Below are 20434 nucleotides of genomic sequence, written 5' to 3' on the forward strand. Positions count from 1 at the left end.
ATACTACAAAATACTTTATATCAGGGTCAATTGTTTGCAAAATGTGTATAATAGTCAAAGCTACCTGCAAAAATATGTTTATTAGGAGAAATTTGCACTAAAATAGTACCGAAATTCTATGACGATTTTTTTAAATTGCAAATTGTTGCAGAAATGTGAACAGAATTTAAGATTGGGAAAATGAAAAACCCAGAGAACTAAAATGGATGAATCTGCCCATTTCACCTTTAGTCCCTATTCTATATACTAATAGTGAATTCATTGAGTGTAGCTCCTTATGTACGTAACCCAAACAGCACCATCTACATAAAAGATGGGGAAATCAGAAAGCTTGGGAAAACCCTGATGTTTGCAGAAGCACCATAAAAAATATCCAAGGGGGACCTAACTGGGGGAAAAAAAGGAAAACCCACTCCAAGGAGGATTGAAATTGCTCAAAGGGCATGGATTATTAGGGGGAAATGCTTGCCAAAATGTGTATAAAACTAAAAACTAAAACTGCATATAAAAATATGTTTATTAGGAGACATTCAAACTAACATGCTGAAGAATTTTCAGAAGGATTTTCTATTAAATGCAAATTGCTGCAGAAATATGAAGAACAGAATTCAATACTGAAAAAATGAGGAACTGAGAGAACCCAAGAGTGACAGATTTGCCCATCCCTACTTGTGAGTGTTGTTGTTTAGCCGTTTAGTTGTGTCCGACTCTTTGTGACCCCATGGACCAGAGCACGCCAGGCACTCCTGTCTTTCACTGCCTCCCGCAGTTTGGTCAGACTCATGTTTGTAGCTTTGAAGTTATCTTTGTCCATGGAGTTTTCTTGGCAGGGATACTGGAGTGGCTTGCCGGTTCCTCCTCCAGGTGGATCACGTTTGGTCAAAACTCTCCACTATGACCTGTCCATCTTGGGTGGCCCTGCACGGCATAGCTCATAGCTTCTCTGAGTTATTCAAGCCCCTTTGCCACGGCAAGGCAGTGATCCATGAAGGGGTACTTGTAAGTACAGTGGTGCCTCGCAAGACGAAATTAATCCATTCCGCGAGTCTCTTCGTCTAGCAGTTTTTTCGTCTTGCGAAGCAACCCTATTAGCGGCTTAGCGGATTAGCGCTATTAGCGGTTTAGCGGCTATTAGCGGCTTAGAAAAAGGGGGGGAAAGCGAAAAAAATCGCAAGACTTTTTCGTTTTGCGAAGCAAGTCCATAGGGAAATTCGTCTTGCGAAGCGCATCGAAAAACGGAAAACCCTTTCGTCTAGCGGGTTTTTCGTCTTGCGAGGCATTCGTCTTGCAGGGCACCACTGTACAGTACTGTAATCACAGAGGGAACACAATTCCTCCCTCCCTCAACTTGAAAGGAACCTAACACAAAGCCCCTGCATCTATTTGCCTGCAATCTGACAGATTTCTTAAACCTAAGAAGACGCCTGCTGGATCCGCCCAAAGGCCCATCCAGTCCAGCATTTTGTTCCTACAGCAGCCCGTCATATACCTGTAGGAAATCCTCAAGAGAGACTTGAGCAGAAGAGAACTCACCCCTCTTGCGATTTCTATATTAGTTGCTTTTGCAGGAAAACTCTGCAGATATCCTTCTGAAATTTGGTAGGATTCATGCCTTCAGGAGTGGGGACTTAGCCTGCAAATTCTATCTAACTCTTGCCAAAATATTAAAAACAGATCATTCTTTTTTGAGAAAAGAAATAGCATTTTAGAGATATCCAGCACAAAAGCCCATAGACCTCTTGCCTGTAATTTGTCAGGCTTCATCGACCATAGTGCCTGCTAATTTAATCCACTTCTGTCAAAAGGGGGGAAATGTTAAGGAGATGGGGAAATGAAACAGTCTAATCTGAGCTAAACTGGCCAGATCATGACACACTTTGGAATGTTGTAGTTTTACAAAGCTCCAAATCAGGATCCTAACCAAGTCTTGCGATCAGTGCACATCCCTGCTTCACACCATACTGATTTTGCACCAGAGGTAATGTGCCCTCAAGTATGGTGTGTGTAATCTGGGTTGAGGGTGGCTGAACTGTGGCCCTCCAGCTTTTGCTCAACTCCCATAAGCCACAGCCTGCATGGTCAGGGATGATGGGAGTTGTAGTCCAGTAACATCTGGAGGGCTATAGCTTAGCTGGAGTCTGCTTGTTACAAGGGGTATAGTAGAGAGAGGGTATCTCAAGGGAGAAAGTAGTAATTTCCCAAAAACCATTCTTCTGCTCCCTTGCACTTTGCTGTAAAGTTGCAGTTTGATTAGCAATGTTACCAGATGAATGGTCACTTCCAATAGACTTAGTGGAAGGGCAGCAAATTAGAGAATCAATGGGGGATTTCAGTAGCTCCCAAGCAGAGTGTGACACACACATACAAGATTTTGTAATGGACTTTATTTGCTTAGAGGGAAGGTTCTGGGGAGTTTGGCGAACGTACAAAGCTTGCATTTACAAGGAGAAAAGGAACTACATTTTCAAGTCTGATATCTGAAGATGATATACCCCTCTAGTGCTCCAGTGACTATGTAATCTAACAATCACATTAATCCCAGATCATCTCAGTGGGTTGAACCATCTGAGGTCCTCACTGTTATACTGATGCTTGAAGCCTGGCTACAATTGCACATTTTCATATCTGAGATGTTGGATCGGAAGCTACATAGGGATGTGTGAAGCAAGGTTTATAGGTGTTCAAGATAGATGACGACCGAACCATTCACTCAGCAAAGTGGCTCATGGTTTTTGCTGAGGAACAGGTAGTGCAAAACATTTCACTGGATGAGCTTCTGGTATATTCCCCTTTGTATCTACAGAATTCTACAGTGGTACCTCGCAAGACGAATGCCTCGCAAGACAAAAAACTCGCTAGACGAAAGGTTTTTCCGTTTTTGATTTGCCTCGCAAGACGAATTTCCCTATGGGCTTGTTTCGCAAGACGAAAACGTCTCGCGACTTTGTTTCCTTTGTCTAAAAACAAAGACATGTTTTGTTTATAAAGTTAATTTATTTTCCCTTCAATTTTTGAACTGCTCTTTACAGTATGTGTGACTTTAAAGAGCAGTTAATAAACTGTTGTTGTACCAAATTTGGCTTTGTTTGGACTTTTTTTGACCATAGGAACGCATTAATTGATTTTCAATGCATTCCTATGGGATTTCGTGATTCGCAAGACGAAAAATTCGCTAGACGACAAAACTTGCGGAACGAATTAATTTCGGCTTGCGGGGCACCACTGTATTTTAATTTTAATTTTGGATGAAACCTAACTGGTTACTAAGCCAAGGTTTTGTGAACCACAATCAGTAGACAACTGTAAAAAAGATTTCTGTATGTTATTTCCTTATCTATAGCACACCCCCACACCCTCTAACTGCAGACTTTGGATGAGTGAGCAAGAGGCATAAAGGATATTATGAAACAAGAATGTGGTCTTAGGCTATAATAATCCATTTCCAACAAACCTTGTTATCTCTGATGCACTGAATCTGTGTTTCAGGCAAAGAGACCCAGATCTGATAACATTTGCTTTCCTCAGATTTTACTTCATTGAAAGTGTCAGCTGTCTGGTTTGAGAGGCTTTTTGTGGTTTGGGTGTGTGGGCTGTTCTCTTCCTCAGACAAGCAGTATATATCAATACGCAATGCCTGCTTGGTAAAAGCAAATGGTTTGAGGTGTGGCACAGATAAACCTTAGCCACTCATTCATTGTGAGGTATCTCCTTGCATTAAAATCTCTTTCCCCACGTCCTAAATGGAAAATTAAAGAAAAGGAAGCTAGGACTTCATTATTTGGAAGGCGCAAGCCATGATGTAATAGGTCTCCTAGGAAAAGCAACTATGCACAAATAATTCAACACCCTAGAGTACTATATATGTATATTAGGAAAGTAAAAGGAAGCTTTGATCTCCCTGGGATGATGGACACTACTGACCATACATGGCAGTGAATGCTTGCATGAACCAGATCAACGTTATGCTAAATAGCAAAGGTTTTATAGCCACCAATATTATTGGGGTTCTTGTGTACCCAGAAAAGGAGCTGACAGAGCCCTTGCAACTTGGGATTTTATTGAGCTTAGTCATTTATTAGGGTTGACACCTGTAAACAAGCAAGAAAACTCTCTCTCTCTCTCTCTCTCTCTCTCTCTCTCTCTCTCTCTCACACACACACACACACACACACAATGTTACAGCAGTTTAACAGGGAAGCTACCATTTTCTGTATTGTGTTCATATGGCCTAAAAAGCTCATTGTGTTTTCTCCTCTGTGTTGCTCTGTTAAGACTGTCTGCAGCTTCCTGATGCATTCATTATTCAGCCCAGGCATGTATAATAGAAAGTGTGTTCTGTTTCCATCATAGGAGCTATCAAGCTTTCTGGCAGACAGCTCAATTGCTTATAAAGGAGATAAGGATTCTCCCCTCTTTAATAAAATTATCCAGATCTCTTATAAATGTTGCAGTTCTGTCCCCAGTAGCCATGAGAGACCAGCATTGATTCATAGCCTAGAGCAGGCAAACAAATCAGTTGGACTCTCACATGAATAGGGATGTTCCATCCTTATCAACAGAGCCTTTCTGTTTACTTAAAAGATTGAAATTATTTACTTTCATGTGAATTATCAGCCAGGGAAGGGAACTACATTTACACGCTGAAGGAATGAAGTTGTCTCCTCACCCTTTGACAAAGAATAGGTAACAGGGCTTCCTGGCTCTTTTTATCTCTGTCCAGAACTTATAGCTATGTCCAGGGATGAGAGACATGTGTGTCCTCCATGTGTTTTCTCCTTTCACACTTGGTATCTTAACAAATAAAAACTGCCCATCTGTTTTCATTGCTGCTTAACTTTTATTTTTTCAACCGGACAACAAACCACAGAAAACCCCATAGAGATGGCATTCTACAAAACACTTGACTTGGGAATAGCCTCCACTCACTCAGAAAGACGAAATATATACCCTAGAAAACATGGGTTCAGAGTTGCAGCCAGACAACTTATCAAGGTAACCAATTAAATCAGGGCTTTTGGGTTAGTTTGCTTCTAGTTATGTAGCACAGATCACATGCAGCTCCTTTCTCTATAGATGTAATGCATGGCTGGGGAAGCTGTGGCCCTTCAGATGTTGGACTACAGCAGTCATCAGCCGCACCTAGCATGGGTTAATGGTCTGGGATGATAGGCTACATAGTCCAACAACTTCCAGAAGGCCAAAGGTTCCCCAACCATAACGTAATGAAATAGAATGTGTGGTTCTTTTCTGCAACCCTTGGCTTTTGGCTTCAGTATTGCCAAAGCGGAAAAGCAGCTTTGGGCAAGGTAAGAACCTGCTTCATCTTGGCTGGTGTAGCAAAGTGGAGATGGGCCTGGGGAGAGCCCTGAAGGTCAGAAAGAGAGACCTTGGGGGCTTCATTTGTCCTCTGGGCCTGAGGTTTGCCACATTTGTTCTAAAGATTAATAAGAAGAGGACAAAACTCTGGGACATGTGAGATAAATAAACAGAATCACTGAAAGCAGTGATAGGAAGCTTGCAACCTTCCAGGTGTTATTGGATTTCAACTCCCATCAGCCCTAGCCAACACAATAATTGGTCAGGGATGATGGGAGCTGTAGTCCAAGAATAGCTGGAGGCCCATGGATTCCTCATGGCTGACCCAAAAGGCTCAGAGAAAAAGTAGATGCAGAGAGGAGGAACTGGGAGTCCAAAGAGGGCAGGGAGAACAGCCATGTCTAGTATGATTAATGGCAGTAAAGGGCAGTTCAAGAGCCAGTGGCAGAGATAGACTCATTTATATCAGTGCAGTTTTTCTAACAGCATGTGTTGAAAACCTTTATAACCAGGATGAGAAAAACAGCAAGGATAAGGAAACTAAAGGAGCACCTCTGGTCAAAGTGTACAAAGTGTACACATTTTATTTTTGTGTAGCAGAAGAATGTGTGAGGGTGGTGTTTCCTGAATCTAACAAAAGAGATGAGAGATGTTGCAGATGCCCATTTTGGTCTAAGGACATGGAATTGGCTCTTCAGAGTTTGGGTTGGGAGAGGGCCTGAAGTGCACCTAGTGATGCTCTCAAGCTGAGAGTCTCAGCTTCTCCTCAAGTGCAGAGAAGCCATAGAATAGCATGGTAATCAGGTTTGCCTGCTGGGGCATGTGACTCGTTGCTGCCTTCCTTCCTTTATTTGCTTTGGGATGGGATGGTTAGTGTGTAGCATTTCTGATGTTGTCTATGGTATGACATCAGACACTGCAATTACACTTACCTTTCCTGATCTCAGTTGGCCACTTTAAGAATACACGGCTGAGTCGGAACAATGGTTTCCATCGCCTCAACCTATCTTTGTGTTGACATTCAGATCAGAGCTACAGATAAAGTGTTCCTGCCTTGGGAAATCATATTCAGTCTAGTGTAGTAGCCTCTGCACTCTCAGCTTGCCTTTGACACAGAAGGTCCTTTGGGATATGTAGTGTTTGCTGCTTTAAAATGCAAAAAGATCAAGGGAACACCTCATTATTATGGATATATTCATATTCAGTGCCAAAAAAATTCTTCTGCATTATTTTCGACCATTCTCTATGAATTAGTGGGAAAAGAAATTGCATTGAAATGAGAGAGAAAATTACAGTGAACTTTTCATGGGTGGGGTATAGTTTTGTGCTTACCTTATTTTGAGGTGCCTGAAGGGCTTTCTGAATGTCCTTCTAACGGTCTGGAAATCATCTCTCTGAAGATTTGCATTTTGAGCCTTCATGGGTGCTTGACGTACTCAGCTGGGGTTTTCTGTAAGTGTAGGAAGCCAGGGAGGCTGTCTACCATGCCCCTGACAGTTGTTGATTGTTAACTTTTTTAAAGCAAAGTCATTTTATTTTTAAAGAAATCAGAATATATTTTTTAAGATGAAAGAACCTCACTTTACAATAAAGTGTATGCACTGATCTCAGGCACTTGATAGCCCATTTCAGTCAAATCCTAGTGGAAGCCATTGTGAGATAATCTCTCCCATGGGCCTTTTTCAGATTAGGAAGTGTGAGCAAATTTCTTATTTCAGAAACTAGAGGACAGAATTTGGCCACAGCACTGATTCAGAGCCCCTCTAGTGTGTGTGTGTGTGTGTGTGTGTATTCTGCAACATGTAATTGATGCAATGAGAGCACATTAATGGTGGATTTCTATTGTCCACACATCATTCTGCTTTATTAGTTGTTCTCCAATGTTTCCCCAATGTTACTGCTTTCTTGCCTTATGTAGTGGCACTCCTGCACTATAGCACAATAAAAATGGAGTGAAAAATAAACCGGAACATTTGTGGTATAGAAAGTTACAGAACTTCAGCATCAAGTTGCACTGATTGGAAATGAAGCATTACACCCATCCTGAAATTTTTGAAGGACCAAACAGTACTGAAAGAGGGATTGTGTATTACCACCCCAATACCATCACTGGAACAAATCAAATGTGCAGTAAAAAGGACACTTGGAGGGGCACTCAGTTAAAGATACGTAAGGTATGCATTGCATGTCAAGATATTTGTTATTTCCAAAGCATCTCAAAGGTCTAAATGATGCACAGATTTAAAACACAAGGTGAGTCCTGTCTGCGTGCTCACAATCTGATAAAACAAGGGAGGGGAGAGGAAAGGAATTAGACCCAGAGGAACACAAAATGTCCTACCAGATAGGATGCTCTCATGTCAAGTGAAAACCACCCCTGCTTCAAAACAAAAGTTTGTGAGAGGTCAAATACAATGACCCTTCTAAATGTAGACCTTACAAGTGGGAGCATGCCAAGAAAAAATTACAATGGCTCCTTCTCAAGCTGTGGTTATATACGGTATTACTGAAGCTCAAGAATGAAAATGTGGCTGGAATTCTTTACCAGGACCTTGTGAGCTGGGCCCCCTCAATGTTCAGAGGGCCCCTCCGTGCGATGTCAGTAAGTTGTGTGGCATCACATGCAACCCTCCACAGAAGGTGGTGCCTCTGGTATCAGGAGTGGCTGAGGACTTACAGGATCCTAAGTGCCATTCCTTCCACAATGAGCCCTTAACTATTCTAGCTCTGAGCTGACATAATTAATTGTCTGCTGTTCACTACAATGAGATAAACTGACAAAAGAAAAACCAAGGAAAAGCCCCACCCAGGCCATGGGAAGCTGGCAGGCCTTAGTGTTAGGCTTTTAGATATATTAATTTCTGTTGTACATTAACAGTGAAATGTTGTGGTTATGAAGAAAAACCACAGGAAGTTCTTCATAAAGCTATTTTCACACTATTTTTATGATAAAGAGGGGGAAAGCAGGTATTAGAGGCATTCTGATTCTCTGATGCATCTAGTATTCATGCCACTGGAATCCCTTATGCTTTCAGGCATAACTGGGAGCCAGAAGGCCACTGTGTTAAGCCTTTAGACTTCTTAATTTTGTGGCAACAAGCTTTAACAATAAGCTAAATTTGTAGTGAGCTTAGGTAGACATAGGAAATCAGATATAATGATCACAGGGACTTCTCTAGAGCTGTTTCAAGTATTAAACCACTCTGTCATGGACTCTGATGCAGGATGCTTGACGTAAGTGAGAGGCTTTTAGGAGCATTTTAACCATAACCATCAGGGGGCTGGAACAGAAAATGGGATATAGTAGTGCAGGTACAAAGTGTGAGAGAACATTTTGTGGTTACAAAGGAGATGCCAACCCATTTCAGGTGGCTTGGTGGTTCAGAAAAGACACGGAAAACTGGAACCAATGGCTTTGCCAGGTTTTAACATAAAATTAGTGATATTTGTCACAATAAGGAAAGCATGAAGGGTAAAAAGCACATGGATGGAGATCAGGGTTGGGGTCCAGGAACATCTGGAAGGCCACAGGGTTTCTCATCTCTACTCTCTATAATATACATTTTAGATCACCTCCCCCCTTTATAATAAGCAAGCTTACCACCTACTTCAGATTTTGAAAGTTGATCATTATTGGAGTGATTGTAGCAATTTAGAGACATTTCCTTACAAGAAACATTGGGATGGAAGTTGTGATATGATCTCCGGAGAATGGTGTGAGATGATGAAGCCTGACTGGCTGAAAGAGCTCTAAGAGAAAGCTAGATGCTGTGACTGCCATTTAATAAAAAAAGATTATGCTACCTTTTGCCACCAGATACTGAACCCAGGCTTATTGCAATTATTATCAACCATAAAGGATGCACCTTGGCCTGGCTGTTGCAATCTATGCACACATTTCTTGTAAACCACTATGCCAAATACACAGTTGTCTGCTGAAAGCTGTTCCTCTTCCAAATTTGACTTGAGCTCTAAAAAACCATGGCTGGCACTTTCCATATTGGAAATTGTTGACACAGAAGGTTATTTTGCATTCATGTATGCCAATATAGTTATTTCTAAAAATACTATCTTGTATATAGTTCAGTTAAAATGAAAACCAAATGTGATCCTTCACGAATGCCATCTTGGCGTTGCCATGAAGTGGGATGGCTGTCTTGGGGCTGTAGAAAAGAGTGTTCCTTTAGGTTGAAAGACTCATCATCATAATTTATAGAAGCACTCAAAATACACCGGGCACTGTGCCTGAATGACATGCACAGGCCTGCCTGCCTGCTGGCTCACTCTCAAGATAGAAGCCAGGGATGGGGAACTTTCAGCCCTCCAGAGACTGGGGGACTCCAGTGCCCATCAGACTCTGCTAGCATGGCCAGTGATCAGGGTTGATGGGAGATGGGAGTCCTACAGCATCCGGAGAGCCACACATTCCCCATTCCTAATATAAACAATGTGGAAAACAGTGATATTCATTTGTACTTTATCAAACATTTTATGCCCCATGAGGAGGATCAGAAGGTGCTCTAGCAATGCTTAAAGAAAAGCTACAGATTACACTGCAGCTCTGTGTAAAAGAAGCCCTGGTGACCCCTTCTTTTTTTATAGAGCCATTTGAAACTGAGAAAGGGGCATAGGGGAAGGGGCCTAGTGTAGCTGCCCCCTCCTTGCTGCAAACATTTCTGACCTCCCACCATAAGACTTCACCAGTGTGGATGGAAGCAAAAGGATATTTCAGACCCTCCAAGTGTTCCTATTTTACAGGGATAGTCCTGGATTTACAAAAGCCATCCCAGTTTCTGATTTGATCCCGGAATGTCCCACTTTTCCTTAGGGCATCCCTATTTTCATTGGAGAAATGTTGGAGGTTATGAATTATTTTACAAGGCCCCACATCAATGGTTCTCTTTGCCACACCCCAGACTTGGTTTGCCCCCAGATACTGGGAGCACATAAGGGAAACCTGAATTGGAAAAACAGTTGAGTTCACCTGGCACACTAAAACTTCAGGGCACTATAAAAACCAAAGGAATGCCAGCCCTATCATCTGATGCTGGTATGCCAGCCAGATGCTGAACAGCCCATAGATTAGCTAGCAAGGCTCTCCATCCCGGATTGTGGAGAAGAAGTCTATGTGGACGGTGCCATGGATGAAGTTTGGAAGAGCAAATCATGAGTATGCAGTTTCATATCATCTGTAGCATCCTCAAAAACTATCATTCGTCTCCACCCTAAGTTGTCCCTTGATTTGTCTGCCATTTTCTAAACTGCAAAGGATTTTTGGCAGTTTTGTGGAAGATAACTCAACCCAATCCAACCCAACTGGTAATGATAGGAATATTTTGCCAATGATTCACATTCACTGTGCTAGACTGTGATGAAATGGTAGCAGTACCAGCATCAGACGGTCAACACTGTTTTGATTTAAGAAAAAGGTGCTTCATGTGTAAATTCATATGAGATTCTTGATCAGCGCTGGATGAATGTGCTATCAAATTCATGTCAAAAAACGAAAGCCTGCTTGGATGATTTAGGTCATTGTTTTCCTCCAGCTACTCACTTTTCATGTAGAATGGCTTCAAATACATATAACTCATGCTGCTGTGGTTACAGATCCATTGGTGCAATGGCAGTTGCCCTATGAAGCCTTAGGTGTTGAATGCTTCCTGCTATGAGCAGGCCTGTATAGCCTCAAGCTTAATACAGTATCAGTTGTTTCAGTCTCTCTTTTATAGATGTTTCCAAAGTTTGATACCACTAACAGGGATGAAGAGAGTTAGGATGGATGAAATTCCTGCCAGAAAATTGTTCTCCAGCAAGTTTAGTGCAGGCACTGCTGATCTGATGATAATCTTTTTTTAAACCCCTCAGACAGAACATTTCTTTCTATGAGTCATCTGATTAACAGTAGTAGGTTAGTCTTTTAAAAAAGAAGACTTTGCTTATATTCGTTGCAAGCTCTCGTCTCCGTGACTAGATATCTGTCTCCCTGAGCAATTCTACCCATGTCAAGGAACGCACACTAGAAATTCTACTGCTCCCTTGCTATGTCTCCATCTTAATACAGCATATGTGGATATTTTATTGACATAAAAATATTACTTACCTGCCCTTCCTGGTACTCCAAGCAGCATACAATGTAATTGAAAAGACAATTACCTAAATACTCAATTAATCCCCCCAGCCCCGTAATATATGCGTGCAATATTGATGTTACACATCACTACCTTAACATGAGCAAAATTTTCACTGATGCCATCAGAAATAAAAAATTATTAGTCATTCTGCCTTGCAGGCAAATGGTTAATCACCTTTTCAGTTCATTGCATCTCTGCTATCCATTGAATCCTCTAATGTGGCGTTTTCTGAAGGAAAATGGGATGTGGTGATGATTGGTACTTAGCCACACTTGTATCCTATAGCAGTGTTTCCCAACCACTGTTCCGCGGCACACTAGTGTGCCGCGAGATGTTGCCTGGTGTGCCGCGAGATGTTGCCTGGAGGGAGGCGGGCGAGTCGGGCGGCGAGAGGCGGGGCGGCGGCGGTGAGGAGAGGCCGCCCAGCGCGGGGCTCTCGCCGTCTGCCTGCCTGGCTGGCTGCGAGCTCGGCGGGCAGCGCCTCCGTCCGCAGCGCCCGCCTCGCGGCTCTCATTCCCTGCCCCTGCCAAAGCTCACCCAGCCAAGCCGCGCTCTCCTTCCTGCCTCGCTTTGCTGCCTCCTCCCCCCCACCCCCAAAGCTTGGAGGTTCCCCGGCAAGGGGGAGGAAAAAAAATTAAAACTTACACTTTCATGCATCCCTCCCGGCGTGACGCTGCGCGCTGACGTCACGGGGCTGTAATGGTGGTGTGCCTCGAGATTTTTTTCATCAAACAAGTGTGCCTTTGCCCAAAAAAGGTTGGGAAACACTGTCCTATAGCACCTGTTTGTGCAGGTGGATATTAGATTTTCTATCAAGCCGTTCCCACATCCCAGGATGGGTTCCCTCATCTCTGCAGATCTCATCATGAATACGGGGATGCCGCAGGGGTGCGTGTCTCATTTTCTGTTCCAGCCCCCTGATGCGTGTTGAGCCCGCTTTTATATACGCTCTATACATCTGACTGTGCCCCCAAATACCCCAGTAATAAGATCATTAAGTTTGCAGATGATACAACGGTGGTTGGTTTAATCACAGCTGGAGAGGGGGAGGTGGCCTATAGGAAGGAAGTTGAGCAGTTGGGGGAGTGGTGCAGGAAAAACAACTTACTCCTTAACTTAAAGAAAACAAAAGAGATTATTGTGGACTTTAGGAAATGTAAATTGAATATTCAGCCACTTATTATTGAGGGGAAGTGCGTGGAACAGGTCTCGGTGTTTCGATTTCTGGGAATGGAGTTGAGAGATGACCTAACCTGGGGAGAAAACAGCAAAGACCTGATGAAGAGAGCACAGCAGAGGTTATATTTTCTGAGAATCCTCCAGAAAAATAATCTCTCAAAGGACCTGTTGATGGCATTTTACCATTGTACTGTTGACAGTGTACTAACTTATGGTCTGTGTGTGTGGTTTGGGAGCTGCACGGTCAGGGAAAAAACAATGTTGTCCAGGGTTGTAAAGGCTGCAGAGCGAATAATTGGGTGCACTCTCCCTACCTTGGATCAAATCTATGCTTCCAGGTGCTATAAGAAAGCTGCAGAGATGTGCAGGATAGTGCACACCCCAGAAATGATCTCTTTCAGCTTCTGCCTTCTGGAAGAAGGTACAGGGCTATAAAGACTAGGACTAGCTGCCTGAGAAACAGTTTCTATTCAAATGTGATTTTGGTTTTAAACGCAGTGTAAGGTAGTCTCTATGGGAGTATATTGTATTTAATTATGGGGTATCAGAGTTTTAGGCGGCTAACCAGGCTGGGATAGCTGAGATAGCAGGCTTGTTGATTTCTAAATGTCTGATGTAGATTTTCAATTTTGTTGTTCTGTATGGGACAATGACAATAAAGATTATCATATCGTATTGTATCATATCGCAAACCAACACCACAATGCAATTCTTAGACCTGTTTTTTCTAGTGCATAGCACATAGGTAGACTAGGGCTGTATTGCATGTGAATTAGAGTCGTAGATAGCTACAAATATGTGAGAACTGATACATGAGCCTATGCAGCAAGGATGGAGAACCTGTGGTCCTCCAGGTGTTGATGGACTACAACTTTCATTGTTCCTGATCATTGGCCATGCTGACTGAGGCTGATGGGAACTGGAGTCCAACAACATTTGAAAGACATCTGACATGCAGGGAAGCAGCTACAATCAAACAGAAGCAGGAGGCGAAACACAAGGCATACATTTGGTTGGTAAAATAAAAGCGGGAGGGAAGACTTCAGGCTTGTGGGATCTACTTTGTGTTTTACTAAGATCCCGAGCAACCAGAGCCAGGTGCAAAAGACACACACTTGGAATATAAGGACTTAGGGCCTCTAAGCAGCTGCTGAGCAGTGAAATTTGTTTTGAGCACCAGAATTGAGCTGAGTTCACAGTTCTGGCACGCATAAATAAACCATTTATGGTTTCCCCAAGTTTTCTTCATTTCAGCAGTCTACCTTGTGTCCACTTCTGCTCTAAAATAGGTGGGTGACCAGATGTTGGACTCAAACTCCCAACAGTCTCAGCCTGCCTGGCCAATGGTTTAGGATGAGGACAGCTGCAGTCCAGCAGCATGTGGAGGGCCACACCTAAGTGAAATTCCAACACACTTGTGATTTTCAAGAATAAGAGTAATCCCAGCCAGCAATTTCTGTTTCCTTTTACTTTCTTCTCGAACACCCCACTCCTATTGAAAGAAAAGGCAGGTTCTGCAAAATCTGCTCCCAAGTGCGAGCAAGAATACAGCATGCAGATTAGGTAAGTGAATACTAATGTGTCTCAAGATCAGAAGGCCTGGCTTGATTTGCATGCTGCACACACGATACATGCAAAGTAGCCACAGTATAGCAAAAACTGCCATGAAATCCACAGTTCTACACCTTTCACTTGGAGTCAGCAACATTCCAAATGTGTTCAGCATACTGGAGAATCCCAGCCCTTTGGCTAATTAAAGTCTATGGCCTTTTAAACTGTGTGTGTGTGGCACAATAACTTTGTGTTATTGTTTGTTATTATGGTATGTATTTTTGTGTTTTTTGTTTAACTGCCCTGTGATCATGGGATAAATGGTGGTATAGAAATTTAAGAAATAATAATAAAAACAACAACAGTAGCAATCAAGACATCCCCACCCAAAGTATTGATGGATTCGAAGACTCTTGCTCTTGTTAATGCCAAAGAACATTAGTCCCAAATCACATTTCTGGATAATCTGCATTTCCAATGTATTTCTTACTCTGGTAAAAGGAACACTGGCTCAGATTTCATGTTCTCTGGCTGCCAGCTCGAGGGCTGTTGCGCTAGCATAAGGGCGAAAACAATGGTTGCACAATATGAAATTCAGAGCAACACTTGCACTAGCAGAAGCTTTCTCTGCAACAGGAAGCATTTGGGCTGTAGCATCTATTATGCATCCAGCCCTGAATTCCATGCTGGCTTCCTGTGCCTTCTCCTGCACAAGCTATTCTGCTTGCACAACTAGAACAGTGCTAAGGGATTTGTGTGCTACACAGAACTCCTCCCAATGTAAATATTTCGGTTCATGACTGAATTTTGTTTGTTCTTGTCACTCAATTTTTGCCATTACTTGGCATGGAAAGAGATGGCGGAAACAAAATGAAATAGCCAAGAAGGACCAGGAGGGGCCATTGTGTGGTGTTTGTGTTCCTTGTTGAATGTGATGCTGACCTTGTGTAAGAGAAGAAAAGCTCTAGGTCACTAATCCTAGAGACTTACATAAATTGTAGCCCTCCCCAGCTTTGCTAATCGTAGGGTTGCACCAGGGGAATGCAATTCAGCCTTGTTGTCAGTCCTGAATGTTCAGTTTCACGAGGCACTGTTCTTGAAATCATAAGATTGCCTCCAAAGCATTCTTTTACTAGATTATCCATTAGCTGCACTGCATACTTCCACTTTTTTTAAATAGAAATTGCCGTTTCCAACTTTTTCCAGTAATGAGAAAAGCTAGCAGGGTTTAATGGAAAGTCTTACATTTAGTTGGCTTGTAGAAGTCAGTTTAAATCCTTGCTCCGCTATGCGATCTACAGGGGTAAAGAAATATCACAACAACGACAACAATGTGCAAGGTGGTAAAAGGGGAGAGACCCATGCCCCAATGTGCATGCAATCTAAAATTCAACACAAAGAAATAGAGGCAGAGTAAACCAGGACGAGAATATGCTTTAGTTCAGAGACAAACTACAAGAAAGAGGCAGATGAGGTGGAAGAGTTGGTTCTGGACTGTAGCACTCAGCACAGCAGATGGGGTCTTCCATAAAGTTCTTCCCTCCTCCATGATATCTTGTGTTTTCTGTGTACTGATTCCAAGAAGCTCATAGAGAGAATGGCACCTGTTTCCTTTCTACTAAGTAGCCTATTAGAATCAAATCACAGTGCACAGCTTCCCTCACCCCATTGATTTCATAGAAGCAAGTTGGAAGGGAATCTCATGATCATCTAGTCCAACACCATGCAGTGCAGGAATATGCAGCTGCCTCACACAGGGTCAAATCTGCAACCTTGTTATCAGAATCACACTCTAATCAACTAAGCTATCCATTAAAGGTAAAGGTAAAGGTACCCCTGCCCGTATGGGCCAGTCGTGTCCGACTCTAGGGTTGTGCGCTCATCTCACTTAAGAGGCCGGGAGCCAGCGCTGTCCGGAGACACTTCTGGGTCACGTGGCCAGCGTGACGAAGCTGCTCTGGTGAGCCAGCACCAGCGCAGAGCACGGAAACACCGTTTACCTTCCCGCTATAAAGCGGTACCTATTTATCTACTTGCACTTAGGAGTGCTTTCGAACTGCTAGGTGGGCAGGAGCTGGGACCGAATGACGGGAGCTCACCCCGCCGCGGGGATTCGAACCGCCGACCATGTGATCTGCAAGTCCTAGGCACTGAGGTTTTACCCACAGCGCCACCCGCGTCCCCAAGCTATCCATGAGATTTGATCTAATGTTAAAAGTGCCCCTTCGTGTCTGAGCAAGTCCCAAAGATGTGCTCTTGTCCTTGTACTGCCAGAAATTCATTGTTCTTTCATGATTCTTCCGCTCATCTTTTCTGTTCCAAGCTTTCTCTTTGCTCCGTTGGCGTTGTTGCCTCGAAACCAAAGTGCACAACCTCCAAACCTACAAGCTGCGTGTTACAGGAAGGAGCTTTTGAACCAAGCACAATAAACCCTGGGACAAAGTTTCTGATTTTGTGAATTGCAGCTCTTTAGGTTGTGCTTTGACTGCTTAAAAATTTAGAAAAGAATGCTAGCTTGGGAAGCAAACAGCAGGTCATGAAGTCTCCCTCCCCTCTTTCCATGATTAGCCATGATTAATTCTCACACGCTAATCAGCTGTCTCACTCTGTGGTGTTATTAACGAGGGAGCTATTATAAGCAGAACTTTACGCAGCCTTTATTAAGCCTTATGAAAGGCACTCAGACTCAGACGCCAAATTAATAATGGCGACTTTTGGAGCTGGGAAACGTTTGAGAAATAGACTCCCTCTCCTCCTAGGAATAACAAGTTTTCAGGGATTTGAACCCAAATCCCTTTGAATCTCAGCAAGCCTTTTTAAGTAAGCGTGGGCCATTCTGAGTTGCTTCTGACCTGCCTTCCCTTACTCCAAAATTTACATTCCAGCTGGAAGGCGGAAGAAGCTCAGCTCCGAGCCAGCCATTGTGTGCAGAAGTTCTCCAGGTTCAAATTGTGGTGCTTGCCTGAGACGCTGCTAGGAGCTGCAGCCAGTCAGAGTAGGCCGCAGTGGAGCAGAGGGACAGTCAGTCTGACCTGGCATAAAGCAGTTTACAAAATATTTACAATTAGCAGAACAAGAAAAGACCCCAGGTTCAGTTTTTGGCATGTTCAGATAGGGCTAGGGAAGGCTGCTCCCTGGGACCCTGGAGAGCTGCTGCCATTTAGAGAAGACAATACTGCACTACAGGATCAAATAGTCCAGGCTGGTCAACAGGGGCAGATTTTAGGCTTCTCAAGTGGTGTGCATGCACTGGGTGCTGAGCTGAGGGGATGCCATCTCAAATTCCAGTAAACAAAGCCATTCTGAGTTGCTTCTGCCGCACCTTCCCTTGCTCCTAGAGTCCTCCCACATCCTTCCCAAAGCCTAGTTAGCACTTTCTCAGCTTTGGGAAGAAGGTGGGAGGGCTGCAGGACCCTTCCAGAGCCCCACACCTTCTTCCTAGAGCCCCACACCTCCTTGCCCGCCTTTGGGAAGCAGCGAGAGGCTGGGTGTGTGTGTGGATTTTGGCCTTGCACTGGGAATCATAGTCCACCACTGTTGGTCAATTGTGGCAAGTGGGGCACTGCCCCACCAAGTTCGGTCTGCTTTCAGCCAGCCCCCAACCTGCCTACCTCCTTACTTACAACCAGTCTGGGAGGTGACATTGGCTGTCAGCCTCCTTGGTCTCAACGTTGCCTTGGAAGAACTCAACCAGGAGGAGAAAGAGGACAAAACCTGGTGAATCGGAACAAATGAAAATTCAGGTTTTCTATGGATTGCTGTGTGCTCTAATTCAGTGGCAAAGAGTGGGTTTTCATGGGGTGTGTGGGGAACTGCTCAGACACAGAGTTTTAAAACACAGGCCTGTGTCTAGAAACAAGGCACAAAAGGACGTCTGGGTGAGCCGCATCTTTGAGTTCTTCTCTCTGCTCCACTTTCCCTCCTAATTAATTAGACTCATAGGGGCAGAGCTGCAGGTTGGGCTCCTCACACCTTATCCCTAGACTCTGTAGTGGAGCTATGCAACTACAAATCAGAAAGGAAGATGAAAGTACCTCTAAATACGGGTGAGGTGTGTTTCTCTCTCTGGCTCTTAGTCTGTTTCTGGGCTCAATTTAAAGCTCTTTGTGACCAGGTTACATTCACTGGCGGAGGAAGAGGGGGGCAGGGGGAGCACACCGCCCCCAGCAGCACGATCCTGGTGGGGTACCATTGCGGCTGCCATGCCCCCAGGATGTGCGCCACCCCCCTGCTCTTTGCCCCCCCCCGGTGCTGGAGCATGAAGCTCCGCCACTGGTTACATTGAAGGTTGTCTCCTTCTGAACACACCTATGTGAGCTGTAATAGACACAGCTTGGCAGTCCTGCTCTGTGCACCATGGGCAAGTGAGATGAGTGGCTAGAAAAGAGAGGGCCTTCTCAGTGGTGGCACCACAGTTGTGGACCAGGCTTCCCAGAGAGGCTTGCATGGCCTTTTCAGCATGAGGCAAAGACCTTTTCATTCCCCCAAGTCCTGCTTGTTTTAAAACAAGCCCATAATTTGCTGATTTCAAATAGACTTTACTCTTAAAGCAGCTTATGAAACAATAACACAATGAAATCATCAATTTTTGAAAAGCAGGTAAGAACAACTATTTAAAATGTTCAACAAATGGTAAAAATGAACTATAAGCTAAAAACCAGATTAAAACACATGTCAGTGTTCTACAGATTTTCCTAAACAAAAATGTTTTTAGCAGGCATTGACAAGAGTTCAGTGAAGGCATCTTCCTGATGTCAATAGGCCGGGAGTTCCAAAGCATGGGTTCTGCCACACAAAAAGATCGATTTCTTACAAATGCAGAACAAGTAACATGCAATACTATTAACAGTGCCCCCTCTGCAGATGGAAACAGTCCAGTGCACATGTATGGGGTAATGCCTGATCTCTGCTCACCTGCCTTCATGCCATTACTGCTGCATCAAAATCAAGGTAAGTCAGCAAAATATTGAAGTCACTGGATGGGTGATGGAAGGGGATTTGAAGGCCAGGTAGTGTCAGGAGTGTGTGCAGGACCCTGTGACTAGTAGGGCTTCGCAGGACTGGGGCCTTCCTAAGTTTGTTCTGGAGAGGCAAGGAGTGGCCGCACAGGTGAGGCCGCTTGGTAACTCATTGCACCTGGTGGTAAGAGCTGGGAAGGGATATAAGGTCAGCATTTCCCTTCGGCTCTTTGCTACAGCAATATGTTTCCTGCCTTGCTGTGTGTGGCTTCTTGCTTCCTGATCCTTGGACCTCGGCTTCTTGACTCCTTGCTCCTCGATCCTCTGACTCTTGACTTTGTGACTCCTTGCTTCTCAACCCTCAGACCCTTGACTTCGGGACTCCTTGCTTCCTGACCCTTGGACCCTTGGCTTCTGTACTCTCATTCCTCCTCCCACCCCATCATCTTGCCCCCGGTCCCGACGTCCTCAGCCAAGACTTCGATTGCCTGTAGACTGGACCGTGACAGGTAGGCGCAAGGGATGGAAGAGCCTAGGTTTGAGGGAGACATGGATTCTTCTGTGCTCTTGATAACATGATTGGAGGCATGGCAGGGTTTGAGTTTGCTCAGAACTGAATAGCTCTACTGTTGTTGTGAGTGCTTGTTATGAGAAAATAGTTGTCTTTGGAGCCTCACTGGGGGACTTCACCCCATCGCTGCTTGAAAGGTTAAAACCAGGGTCTTGAACTAACCAGATTGGAAGTGAGTGGGGTTGTTTTGACACTGGCGAGATGTGTTCCCTGCTGCTGCCTTATATGTTTGCACAGCTTTGGTTTGTTAAGCGTCTTAGCTGTCGTCCAGAATGCGTTTTCTAGGGGCTCTCCAAAATACTCTCAACAGTGCTCAGGAATAGGATGGCTGGAGTATATGTAGCAAAACATTAGTAAAGTGTTCAAATGCTGGTGCCTCATTCACTGCCAGTAGGAAGAGATGCCTGCCAGCATTTTCTTCAAATGAACCTCAGGAACTTTGCAATGTTTCCAGTTGAATGAATAGCTGCTTATTGTTTTAAATTACTTTGTTCCACATCCCCCCATTTCTAAGCTTCCATCTGCCCCTTAAATCAGGATGGCCAGAAAACTTTCTGCTTTTGGACAGAAGCTGGGTATCTCTGGGTTCAAAAGAGGTTTTCTGAACTCTGCCACTCTCCCATTAGAGCTGTTGGCGCATTACAGCAAAAATGGGTGGAAGCATGTACAAGTGTCTGCATGAAATAGTGTACACCAGCTTGTTTGTACAGCTCAACTATTGTGTACCT

Source organism: Podarcis bocagei (assembly GCF_964188305.1).
Source record: "Podarcis bocagei genome assembly, chromosome: 4".
NCBI classification, from domain to species: domain Eukaryota; kingdom Metazoa; phylum Chordata; class Lepidosauria; order Squamata; family Lacertidae; genus Podarcis; species Podarcis bocagei.